Source organism: Pteropus alecto, unplaced genomic scaffold (genome assembly GCF_000325575.1).
Source record: "Pteropus alecto unplaced genomic scaffold, ASM32557v1 scaffold3, whole genome shotgun sequence".
Classification (NCBI taxonomy): Eukaryota; Metazoa; Chordata; class Mammalia; order Chiroptera; family Pteropodidae; genus Pteropus; species Pteropus alecto.
Genome location: NW_006442484.1, coordinates 26,488,005 through 26,502,357, shown reverse-complemented (window position 1 = coordinate 26,502,357; position 14,353 = coordinate 26,488,005).

Below are 14,353 nucleotides of genomic sequence, written 5' to 3'. Positions count from 1 at the left end.
GCTTCAAAATTTAATACCACACGTCTTTTTCTCTTTAGAGAGAATATGAGTTTTGACTCAAATTAAAGGCAATGATCTCAGCTCTTCAAAGAAGCTGTGAAAAATGTGTTGACAGATGTTAAAATCAGGTAGCTTTTGTTGATCGGTCTTTAGGGAATGACGAAGGAGGCTCAAAATAAATAAGTCACAGTAGTCAATATGTCCTGTTTTCTCTTTCGGGCTTTATCTAATGTAGAAAGTGCCCTGAAAACTTTCAAAAAGCTTTTTCTCCTATAGAAACATAACAGCAATTATTGAACACAAAAAAATATCCCAGATCACGAGTACCTCCTGAATAATCAATCAAAAAGGGATAAAAGAAAATTTAATAATGTTAATAATGTTTTCATAATGTTAAGTATTAAATTTAGTTCCTTGAAATGTGATAATACACAGACTATATCTATGGAACTACCAGATAGTTTCATTAGCTGATATATCTAATTCCCTAAGCATTTGACTCAAAGAGAAGTTGTTCTGTATTTCTTAGATTTCTCATTTGGCTAGTTTTTATATCTTACTCCAGGACCATAATCATAATATCAGAACAGTTCTGCAATTATTTCTGATTTTGCTTTTTGATGAAATTAATCAATGGGTCCGCCTACACTGCAGCAGTCAAGCTCCTGCTGCTTCTGGGTCTCTGCTGGTTATGCCATCATGGAAAAGTTTGGTCTGAGGAGTCTAAAGGTTTTCACCAAAAGAGTTCTTAAAATCATTCTTTCACCCACAACTGCTGCCTCAATTTCAAGAATGTGTTCTGTACACAATTGGTTTAATTTCATCCTGGCAGAAGTCTGCTGAGAAGAGATGAAGATCAACCAATTTTAAGGGTTATGGCATTAGTTTTTATTTAGACATGTGTATGTGACCTGATTATCCCTCAGCCTCATAAAATTCAGAGTACTAATGAAGTTCTAATAACATTAATGTCCAAATTAATAAGCAGTATATTCCCCATTTCCAGACCCTGATCTTCTCTGCTATAGTATCTTGGTATCCTCTCCATGTGTTTCTGTATGAGTAGTGTCAGGAAATACTTCTTTATACATGGCTTTAGTCAAGTAGTAATTTATCCTTATTACAAGAAAGCAGTGTGCTGAGACTATAGCCACCTCTCTGCAGCAAGTTAGCCAACGGTTACTACATCCTTTCCTCTAAAATATCTGCTTTGTTAGCACCGAAGGGAAAGAAATAACCTTGCTTGGAGCTCCTTTGTTTGGAAAGCCTGCTTGCTTGTTGTATGTTTTCCAATCTATTTAGGGAGGGACTTGTTCCTTTGTATAAGGTCTAATGGTATTTCCCTTTGGTGAAGTTTAATGGGATTGGAAGATTGTGAGAAGAGTTCATCATTATCCTTCATCTCTACCCCAGAAAAAGTTATAAAAAGGGTAAAGATATGTCTCCTTTTGCTAAAATGCTCACCTGAGTGTTTGTACAGAAGACCAGCTATGAGTTGTGGACCAAACTCCTTTTCGTCCCCTCGCATCATCAAACTATTCCAGGTCTGAGCCCCAGGACTGCTTGAACCAAGATTTCTACATTCTGGAGAAGACTAAAAAAGAGAAGTGTAGCAAATATTTAAATTTTCTGAGTGTTGCATTTGATAAGAAAGGAAAAGATGCATGAAATCCTTTGATCTACTTATAGCTCTTCTTAGTGCAGTAAAATTTTTGTCTCTGAAATTTAAAGCAGAGAGATGGCCAATCCTTGATGAAGGAAGCATTTTCAATTTTCCAAGAAAAAGTCTGTTTATGTTCTTCCTTCTACTGCATTGCTAAATTTACTCTTTATTGCTTTTCCAGTTAATTATCTCTAGGACAGTATCCATTCTATTGATCTCCAGTTTGACAGAGAGCAGATTGAAGTGTTTTCTTCTCATTATTGTCTCTAAAACCCATCATGAGGGCAAAAAAAAAAAAAAAGAAAGAAAGAAAAAAGGAAAAAGACTATTTTATTTTTAAGAAGCTGAGAAATGGCTGTAATCATATGCCACAAAATTATAAAAATAGCTGCCAAACCAAACAAGACAGTACCAAGGGCAGACACACTCTGTAGAGTTCGGGCAATATCTCAGCTATGGCACATCATTGGTTGGCCACTCAATAGTCATTCCTTCCACCCACTTCTTCCCTATATCCCTCCCCCTGGCTTTATTCTTTGCCAACAGACTTTGGGTTTCTGTAAATGTGGGATTGCCATTAACTTCAGAGGTTAATTATGATTAGTCTTGGCTCATCATCATAATTTGTTTTTGTCAGTGGCTAGTTTGAGATTGAGAAGTGACAATTCTAGAAAATGGACATGGCCATGTGCTTTTAGGAGACTTTTGTTCACCTGAAAAAGGAACACAGATGGGTGAGCCCCTTGTGGCTTCTGAATATTATTATCTGCAGGTGACTCTTGGAAATATAGTGACTCTCTTAGGGAATGTTCTCCATGCAGAACTTGGCACAGTCAGAAAAGATGCAAAGGATTTGAGCCCTTAGTAATGTCTCTGTTCCATTGAATAACTACCCGGCAAGTACCTATCTGCCGATTCTTTATTACATAAGGTAATGCATGTCCTGGTGGTTTAATCTCTCTTACTTGCAGCTGAAAACTGATAGATACAGCATGGTCCTTAAAAAATAGAGCATACCTCTGATGAACCCACTACTCCTTTATTATAATGACAAAGTCTCAGGTAAGAACTATCTGTGGAAGCATCCGTCAGCTCTGGTCCATCAAAAGGGGTATTGTGGGAAAAGGCCAGGTATAAATAAACGATCTATTCAGATCTAGCATTAATAATAAATAAATGCAGGGATTATGGTTTTAGATCAGAATATGTGTTTAAAACTTTGAAAATGTAGAATTATCATCATGATTAACAAACTTTTGAAGTTGGAGAATGGTGGAAAGAAATTTAATTAGACTAAATTTCTAATTTTTCATATCAAGAGTTGACTAATACTGCTTAAAAGAAGACAAATTAAGCAAAATATGTTTAAATACATTATTTTATTATATAGAGAGGTTTATAGGAAATTTTAAATAAATAACATAACAACCAAAATCAGGAGATGGAATGAAGAAAGAAAGTGGGAAAAAATATGAATGTTCGTTTATTCATTGTTTAAAGGGAAGAGTAAATATGCACCTTGTAAAACAAACAAACAAAAAAAAATGAGAAACAATAAGATCATTGTTAAAATGTATAAACATCAATTCTATGGGATCTAAAAATGCAGTATGCACTGTCCAAGCTAATGGTTGAGAAACATACCCAAAACAAAACACAAACATCATATAGTAAGAATAGATAGTTTAGAAAACGGTAACAACAAATCATACAAGAACTAAGATAAAACATAACTGCCATGTCAGTAAATGTCAATAAGATGAACTCAACTATTAAAAGAAAGACACTCTCAGATTGGAGGAAAGCCTTGTAACCTCAGGTGCTATCCAGTTGTAAGTGGGGAGAATACCTATTCCATTCCAAGTTTTCAGCAGTCTTCTCATTTATTCTTCAAAGCAACATTGATTGTTCTTAGAATCTCACAAAATTCTTTATGAAAACATTTTCTTCAGCTTAAGGTTTTAATCCTTTTGTTAATAATCAAGACTATTTCAAGCCAGTTGACAGAAATGCCATGATTCCCTTCCCTATTGCTTTGATTTTCCCTACCTTTTCCTGGTGCCGATACAAAAATTCCTTTTCCTTTCTTGACACCTTCAAAAGTCCCTGTGCATATCAAGTCATAATTTATCAACCGCCCAACTTATTTAAGAATATAAAGACTTTACTTTTAAAATTGAGTATTTGAAATACTCTGTGACACTGCTATCATATGAATTCTTCCAAATTAGTTTAATACCAATCGATGAACTAGGCAATGAACTAGTTGCTGGCACTGCAAAGCTAAAAAAACCATGATTACACCTCAAGCTGATTGTTATAGGAATGAGATTTACAATTAGGTTTAAAAAATAACAAACATATACTATGAATATAGAAATGAATGTCGTTGCTTCAGGTGGACGTATCAACTTCAATGATTCAAGACACAAGTGGGTGAATTCATTAAAATAACACACACTTCTAAAGAGTAAGGCAGGTTGACTAATGAAAAATATTTAAAAGATCAGTATGTGTATTTGCAAATTGGTAAATCGTGGATAGGTAAATCAAAGTCCACTTCAATTTAAAAGAGTGGTTCTCCACCTCAGTGAAGACATCTGGATGATGCAATCAGATATTAGGTATGTTGCAATTTGTTAGCAATAATAGTTAAAGTGTAGATGTTAGAGAATAATTTACTGAATAAAAACAAGAACAGATTCAAAGCTATCTACATAACATTACTTTTACTTGCATTTTGATATGGCTTATTGAGCTTGAATAAAAGATTTCAGTATAATTACTCTTTAGAGAATCCTAAAACAATATTCATAGGAATATGTATTTGGTTTAAATGCCAATGATTGGAAAACGACCTAAAGGAAGGATTTGTAAAGGCACTGAAACCAAATGACGTAGGAATATTAGATGAATAAACTGAGACACTGTCCTGAGAATACTTGGATTTCTCTAGAATAACTAAAGTAGCTATGATTTTTTTTTTTAAACTAAGAAAATAAACACCTGGAAAACCACCAAGAACAATGCAGAAGTCCTCTTCCTTCATTTATCTGAGTAACTGAGGTGGCCCACACTAAGAGGCATAAAATCTGTAGAACTTTTGTTCCCTAGGAGGTGGAATACAAAACTCTGAATAAACTAGGACTGCAATCTTTCATAACCAACTATAATTTTACTGGTTTTTATCTGTTACCCAAGTCTTGTTAAGAGAGATGAGAAGTCTGCCAAAGCAAATAGAAAGACGCATACACTGCCATCTGAGTTTTATGTTATGTAGGCTACGCCTATTGATGGAATTTAAAATTGAAAGTTACCAGAAATCCAGAAGGTAAGTTCAGAATGATATATGTTCTCAGAGAACAAGTAATACTCTTTTTTCTAATTTCTACTTTTTTTTTACCCTTTGGAACTCTATTCATCTTTTGTTAATATAATACATGATATATTTATCAATGTAAATAGTGATTTTAGTATTGTGAGTTGTGTCTAAGTATAATCAGTTCTTGACTTATGCTTTTTCCCCCTATAAATTCCAGTGAAATAGTTTAGATTTTATTATGCTGAAGTTTTCCTTTTAGGACTTATATAGAAAATAGTCGAAACTTTTTTTTTAAGTTAAAATCATTTGACACTTCATTAAAAAATATAAATTTCTACAGATGAAGCTGAATCATTTATTTATTTTTTTATTATTCTTGAGTATTTCATAGAAGATTAAGGATCCATACTTATAGCAATTCTCCATAAACCAATATTAACTGGTAATCACCAGTTTCTCTTCTGTTATTTCCATTTACTCTTTCTACTCATATATTTAATACACAAGATGAATCATATTTTTGTGTAAGATCACAGATATTTTAAGACATTGATCATGATTCCTCTTGACATTTTTTTTCCCTAAATACCTAGAGTACATAATTTTCTTCAGAACACTGGACAGTGTTCTATTTCTCAGTTTTAGACATAGCTTATCTCTGAATCCTGAAAATTGTTTTTTTCTTCTAGAAGAATGAAAAACAATTTCAAGATTGAAGTTTTAAATTAGGTTCAAATATCATGGCAGATATGTGAGAGAAAGCCTGACACTATGCATTTCTAAAAAGTACTTGTAATAAAAACAGTAACTTAACACTGCCGTGTGTCAAAAATTTTGCTGAATGATTAACAAGGAATATTTCATTTATTTATCACACCTTAGCCATGGGTAAGTAATAGTATTTCCTTTGTTATACATAAGAGGATTAATATGCCTCCAAGAATATCTGCCTAAAAGGGTATATGTGAAAGTGCTCCCAAAACTTCGGTCTCTATATAAGTGACATATTTTTTATTAAACTTCAATCACTCTGTATAAATCTAATAAGCCCATGCTTACCGTATAGATAGGAATAGGGAAGAAAAGGTTATTTTAGCAATAAAAATAGATGTTCCATAAATTTGTTGAGAAACCACTTTGTTCAGACACTTGCTGGGAATGCAAAGATGAAAAAACACAATCTCAGTTGTCAAAGTGCTTAGAGATTAATGGAAGAGGATCCCATCAACAGATTGTTGAAACAGCCTAAGAACTATGATCAAGATATTCAGTCTCGTGAGGTCACAGAGAGGCCTCTAAATCAGATAGGGAATCTGAAGTACTTCTACAAAGGCACGATGCCTTATCCTGAGTTTTGAACACTGCATGAAGAGTTAGAAGAGCTGGAGGTGAACAGGGTGCTCCAGCAAAAGACAACATCATGAGCAAGCCTCAAGAACAGAATCAGTGTGTCTTGTGGGAACTCAACAGTTCCAAGTTGCTTAACAAAATTGTGGAAGGAAAATGGGGTGGAGGTGAAACTGAAAACATAGAGCCTTGTCAAACAACAAATGCTTTATTCTATAGAGAATAGTGAACTAAGTAAAGGTTTTAATCTAGAAAGGATCATTGTTAGATTTGTATTTTCAGGTTTTATTAGACAGGTCACTTAACTATTTAGAAGCTCAGTTTTCATATTTGCAAAATTTTTCAGGAGAAAGGTAGAATAGATAATTTCTTAGATCATTTCTGGTCCAAAGATTTGGAAAAATCAGTTAAAAAAAGAAAAATTTTACTCTTATATAGTTGACCATAAAGGTTAAAAAACCAGACAGAGCTTTATGTAATTATGGTCTTTATATTAGATCATAATTCCATTGTCCCAATGCTTTCAGTAGGAACTCCTGTGTAAACAAACCAAGGGTAACTTCCAGGGCTGTGTGTGTGTGTGTGTGTGTGTGTGTGTGTGTGTGTGTGCACGCGCGCACGCGCGCATGTGTGTATGTGTTGGGGAGAGGAAAGTAAGAGGTGGGGGAACCAGAGTTTACTGTTGAAGAAGAAGCCATATATAACAGTAATGCTAATGGAATTTCAGAGAAAATTACTCCTAGTAATAAAAGATTTGATAATCCATGAGTATTGCTATTATTACTGCCTTAGGAAAAATGGCTAGAGGTGTTCTTAAAATATATTTTTATGTACTCCATTTGCTTCCAAAATATTTTTTCTCTTCAAACAGCATCAGAAGACAATTGATCATCTGCTCATCTGTCTCCTTCTGTAGAATTGAAGTGCAGATCAACATTCTTGGATTGTTTCTGTTTTGTCCTACTACAGCTTGACAAGTTGGAGAACGGTCTTAAGGATTCGTCTTCAAATATACCTGTTCTTCAGGGCAAGTTTTCAATAAAGTCTTGAAAATCATTAATACCTCCATCAAGCCTCCTTTACTTTAACAAATGTATGTTCAAAATACAACAAAGAATAACTTTCTCTGTCTCTGTCTCTGTCTCTCTCTCTCTCTCTCCCACTCTCATACAGACACATGCACATATGCACACATATCTTCCCAAGTACACTTTGGACCTGCCCGCCCCAACCCTACTTACTACCTGACTTCGTTTAAAAGTATAATGTAATGTTTATAATATTGATAACAAATGCCTTGAGGTATGAATTGATGATCTTTATAAACCAATCAAAATGATTTTCAATCAGATGTGAACTCTCTGGACCACTGCCCCAAAACTGCTCATCTTATCCCTTTGTTTAATATCTATTTTTGTAAGATTTTTTAGTGAGTTTATTGGACTTAATAGCAGCTGTCTACTCTTATCACATGTTGGTCTATGTAATGCTAGTGAAATGACTAATGTACTTTAAACGAAAATGCCACTTTTGCTGAAATCGGCAATAAAAACACTCATTCTCTATTCTCTTTCTCTCTACTTGAATATGTTCCTGTGAATAAATGTATATGATGGATTTAATAGAGCCATAAGCTATGTATGTACCCATATCATTGAAACATTATGCATCTGCCTATTATCTGTAGCTCATAATTTTATCTGCAGAACCAGACGTGAAAACCGGAACGCTTGTAATTGAAGTGTATGCTTAGATGTACTTTTGTTATGGAGGTATTGTGATGTTCAGAAATCACAGTGGAGGAAAGAATAAAATGTTTTTTAATCCTTGCACAGATCGTGTTCTTTTGTATTTAAGTTTTAGTACACGTAGAGCCTGTCTGTTTGCATCAGAACAATGGCTCTCTGGTTCTGAGCTCAGTATACAAATTATCAACCATCCTGGGTCTTCCTTTGATCCACAGCCTTCCACTTCAGGCATTCAGCGCAGTAGGTGCCAAGTAATATCAATCATTTTATTTTTGCTGTGTTCCTGGTAAGAGATGGCAGTTGTTTTCCTGATTCAGAAGATAAGCCAGACATGACTTGAAAAAAATATAAATGTGAAAATGTCAAGCTTTGTTGAAAAATTTTCAAAACAAAAAATGTATCATTTTAAACATCTTCTATTAAGTGGAATTACAGTAAAATTTTAATTAACTGAAACAAATGGGAAAAAGATGCCAGAGAGAGAGAGAAAGAGAATCAAAAAGAAATTTAAATTTCACTCTAAAGCTGAGTATGTAATTTGTATAGGGAGCTTATTTAATTGCCAGATTGCTTCCTCAGGCAGAGTAACACCACTGCATTTGCTGTTATGAAGACCTTCTTTGTTCCAGTGAACCAGGTCTATTTTGCAAATTTCTTTAGGCAGGAAACAGGTTACCATTAAGAAATTAAATACTGCTTTTTCATTTTCATACATAAATTGAAATCTGCAAATAGCTTCAGTTTTTTTTTTTCTTTTAAAGAAAGCAATTTTCCAGGATATATCGAGCCCAACAATTTCTCCCATAGCCTGTTCTAATCTGGAAATTATTCATAAGCAATCTGGCTTAGACCAAATCATTTTCCCAAACATAAAGCTCAGATGGTATGTATGTGATGAGGGCCTTTAAAGTTGTGACACTAGAATTCAACCCCTGACATGCAGAAACAGTATCAGAAAACATTATTTATAGAAAAATGTCTTTAAGGCTTCCCTGACCATGGAGTGGCCCCGAACACAAACCATCAGCACTTGCAGACCAGAGTGTGTGGAAAACAACCTACCTACAAAGAATAAAGCTGAAGTAGCATCAGAGGAGGGTTGTAAAATACACTTCCCCAAGCCCAACAAAAGCCACAAATGTCAAGGAGCTAAATTCGAACTGAATGAAATATGAATAAGAAGCTGCTTTTTCAAAACTGGACCAGAATTGAACAGGAATGAAGACAGAATTCCCAGCAAAGCCGTCACAAGGCCAGCAGAGATGCAAGGCAAGGGGAAAGAAGACTCCGTCTCTTGGTGGATGGCATGGTGTTCTTCTGTAGAAGAGTCGGCAGAGGCCATCTTTGGAGACTGTCTACCACCAGGGGTAAACAGGACCTCACTAGAGACTTACTTTGCTCAGAAGGGTTTTTAGGGAGGTATAAGCAAGAACTCCAAACACTATGGTCAAACAGTGAAACTAGGTTTTCTTAAAAAGACTTTTAACTATGCTACTTGCCTCAGCCCATTTGAGGAGATAAGTTGGAAAAAGTTTTTCTAGCTTAATTATGACTCACTTAAAAGCAACCTATATGCAAGTCTGATTTTCTCACAACAGAAAACTGAGACAATGAAATAGTCCAATAAAAAAAAATTTTTAAAGAGTTCTTCATACTTGTTTTCTTTGCCAGATATAGTCTCAGTTTGCTATTTCTGTTAACTGCTAACTAACTCTTCAAAAAAAAAAAAGAAGTCAATAATCTGTACTTGATATCTCTACTTTATCTCCTCTTACTCTTCGGTCAACTATAACCAAAGTCCACCTTTAATTCTTGATGAAATTTGCCTTCCCTGAGATCATCAGTGATCTGAATGCAAAATCCAGTTGCTGCTTTTCAATGCTTAATCTTATATGATCTTTCTCTTGCATTGGACATTGTTCAGATTTTATTTCTTCAAACTCTGCAATCTTTGGTTTCTAACATAGCATAACCCCCTGGACCTCTTTCTGTCTCTTTGCTCACCCCTTCTGTCTCATTCCCTGAGACTTTATATTCTGATCGCTTGACATACTACTGGTGATACCTCATTATTTTGTCTTTTGTCCTCTTCTTACTTTCTTCAATGAACTGAACTACTATTAAAGATTATTAAATGTCTACTAGATATATCCACTAGAGTATAGCTGTGGTGCACACCCTAAATATATGCAGTCTTTTTCTCCTCTGTTAATTTTTCATCTTATTTAATAACATTGATTTCTACCTGGACGCTGAAGACAATATTTTGAATTGATCCCTTTTTCCATCAAATCCCATTTCAACTTTAAGCACTATTAATACTAATTTTTCTCCTTATCTTCATTAACATTGCCTTAGGGTTTATATACCTGTAATACCTCATCTGAACTATTGAAATATCTACTACTCGTCTTTCAATTTTAACTGTAACTCTAATCACATCGTAACCTTCTTTAAACATGCTCAAGCAGCTTGCTATTGCCAAAGTCTCAAAAACTGTGAATTTCTGTGTTCAGTGAACTTGTCCATGACTTGGAGCTTGACAGCTTGTTTCTCCCAAAGTCCTCCTCTCCTCATTCATGCCCTAAGTTTCGGTCATACAAAATGACTTAGCCAAACATTTCGTGTGGTCTTGATAGTATCACTCCTCATCGGTACTCTGGTTCCAATTGGTTCATGGGTTCCAGATCTCACTTCAGGTGTAATGTAGGCACTTAGATTTAAGTCTAAGCTTACCACAAACTTACTAACTGGGTACTATATATTTTTTAATTTTTGTAAGAGCTTATTTGAGCCAAACTGATGACATATGCTGGGTAGCAAGATTTCAAATGCTTTGGAAAATAACAATTTTGCAACTTCTTTTATGCATTTGAAATTAAGGGAGGGACATAAAGAAGATTTGAGAAAGCAAGGTGAAGATTGGATTACAGGATAATTAACAAATTTATGAGCTCTCTTGAGGGTGATTATGGCTTATTTCAAAGGTATGTTAACTGAGATGCACAGAAACAATAGATAACACTTGCTTAAAGCAAAGACAAACCTTTTACTAAAAAGTTGTATGTCTGGGGTGTGACTACCCCCTACCTGCTCAGTTAGGACTTTATGATGAGATCACCCTGTGAGGTTACTTTCCATAGAACCTTTTTTTTTTTTCATCTATAGTTTTCTCTTTCCATCATAAATCACTCTGAAGGATTCATTGTTGACCAGCATTTTGGTCAGGTGGTGTGGTATTACAGTGCTAGGAAGGCTCATTCTTAGAAAGTCTAAGTATAGATGTTTACTTATTGATCATTGAAGATGAAGCAAAACTGTACCCATGGAATCTAAGTTGAGGCTGAATTTTTCCCCAAAAGGGAAGGGCAACTAAATGGAAAGCAGTCAAATCTTATGGCCTTCACGTAAAAACAAACAAACAAACAAACAAACAAAAACTGGATCATTTCTAACCTGTGAACTGTCATGATCCAAATTTTACCTTCTGTCTCATTTTTCTGTATTTGGCATCTAGTGTAATATTTACATAAGCCATAAAAAGAGTATTAACAGTTACACATGTTCAGTAATTATAAGTAGTTGGACTATATAGAAAAACCCAAAGCACAAGTATAACTATTATTATTACTAATATCATTAGTAAATAGGTAAAAAACAATTAAACAAAAAAAATTGAGTTCAATATTAATCTGTAGGTATGCAAGCCTTGCTGATGTCATGGGATAGCAGTCTACCTCTGGTGTCAGCATCTTCTCATTCTCAAGGAGACTTTGATGTCCATAGACGAGGTAGATGTCCATTTGTGGTCAGGTGTCTGATAAAGTACCTTCCAATGAGGTTGGAGAGTGCCTTTTATTTGATGTCCTTTCCAATAAACAAAATCACCAGGAAGCAGTCAATTATCTTCAAAGTCTTTGTATCCTGGGACCTCTCTGTGAAAGAAAGTTGTTACCAACTTGGCATTTTCTTGAAGTAACCCTATCAAACCTTGGCAATAGTGTAAGATATCTCTTTTCAATAATATCCCATAAATTCTTTTATCTAATTTAAGTTCAACTTAAATGCACTGTGATGCGTGAAGGAATGTAAAAACTGAAAAAGCCAGGAAGCCATGAAGAACTAAGTGGACTAACTGGATACTCCTGAATGAATATTCAACTTTTCTAATTCTTACTATTCACATTCATAAAACAGTCATAATATAAAACTTACTTCAGAGAATTGTTGTATATATTAAATGAGGTAATATCTCTAAAGTGGCTTTATAGTGCCCGAGAGATAATAAGCATTAATAACTATAAGATAATATTATTACAATAGTAAATACAGACATATGCAAAGGGATTTTATTCAACTACCAAAACAAGAAAATGTTTTTGGTGGAATCATATATGCCAAGTTAAAAGCCAAAACAAGTAGACATGTGGCATTTGTTTATGTCATGGGGCAATGAGAGGAAATAGCTCATCAGTTATCATTATGAGCTGTAGAGAAATCAGGTTGATGTCTAGAACTCTTGGCTTCAATTTGTTATTCTCTCTAATGAATGAAATGGAGCATGATGGTGATTTTAGGGACCAAAGAGTACAGCCCAATATATATTTTACCACTTGGACACTGAAATCGATTAGAAAAACTGGAAGATTAACTTTAAACATTAGAGAATTCCAGAGTGGGGGGTAGTATCCAGTCTGATATAGAAGACAGGCCCCACTGTCAGATGGATGATACATTTTTCTCCAAGTTTTTGTTCTTATTCCCAGTTAGTATCTAGCACTTTTGATTAAAATTTAACAGCTGCCCTAGTTCATACCCATTTATTTATTGCTGAAACTGATACTGGTGCTTACAATGGATGGTATGTGCTATTAAGACCAGTTTGTTCCAGATACACTTTACTGTACTTTTGTGTGTGTGTTTATTGGCCAATTGCTTTATGACCATTTTTAGTATTCTTTACAACAACCATCTGCGCTAAAATTAATTCGAAGTTTTCTGTTCCCAATATACTCTTGTGACTATCAAATAAAGAGTACAGGGTTTTATCCAATGCTGACTATCCAAGCAATCATATCTAACATAAATATAAAGTTTACAAGTTTCACATTTAAATAAAAACGTCTTCTTAATCTACTGCCTTTTATTTATTTATTTTTTCTTACATAAACATTTGTTGGCAGTATTCAGAGCTTTCTAAAAAGTTACTTCCAGGAACTTTATCTTTACATAAAATTTTAATATAGCTTAATGGATTCAAAATGTATACAAGTAATAGATAAGGTGTTTTAAAAACTGATACCTACGCTAGGTTTATAGAAACTTAGATATTGCCAAGGTATGTAGTATTTTAGCCAATATTTATTTTCAAAACAGAAGGATATTAAGACAAGAGTAAGATAAATATTATAATGTGAATTGGTGTTTAAAAAATTTGAGAGCATGAGAAATTAAGATCACATGGGCCAAGTAAAATTGGATAGTTAAAAAGTTATAAATATACTATTATAGACCTATAAAATATTGGCATGTGAGATTGTAACAATTTCAAATTGAGGTCATGCTATCCACCCCCATCTTTTCCATAATGAAACAGACCTGTTTTCATAATTACACAAGGCAAGTACTCAGAAGAACCAGAAAATATTGTGAAATCATTGTGAATCTATAGACTCACAGGCATTGTTAAACCTGTAAACAAAAGCTATCTATAATAGCAGTTCCAAATATCGAATCATTGTGTAGGATTTCTAATCAGACACCTTGGGTTGTAATCCCACCTCTCTCATGTATTAGGTAAGAAACATTGAACATGTTATTTAAATTTTTAAGTCACAGTTTTCTCATTTTTAAAGTGAGGAATAATAAATGCCTCATAGTATATTGTGATGATGTAAAATGCATATATATGGTATAGAGTAAGTACTTACAGAATTGAATGGTTCACTTTATTAGTGTTCGGAACTTTCATATATTAATATATATTTTACATATTTTATATGATTAAGCTTTAAATATTTAAAGAAAATTTATGTCTATTTTAATTTTTTTTGGTCAGCAGTAAATATTTGGGTCATATTTTTTATTCAATCTGACAATCGTCTTTAAACTGGTATATTTAGATTATTCACAGTTAACATAATAATTTATATGGTTAGATTAAAATTTAACTTATCTTTATTTCTCTTTTTCTTTCTTTTCTCCTTTTCTTTCTGTCTTTTCTTGGGCTAAGTAGTTTTAAGATTATATTTTATCTCTATTGACTTAATAATT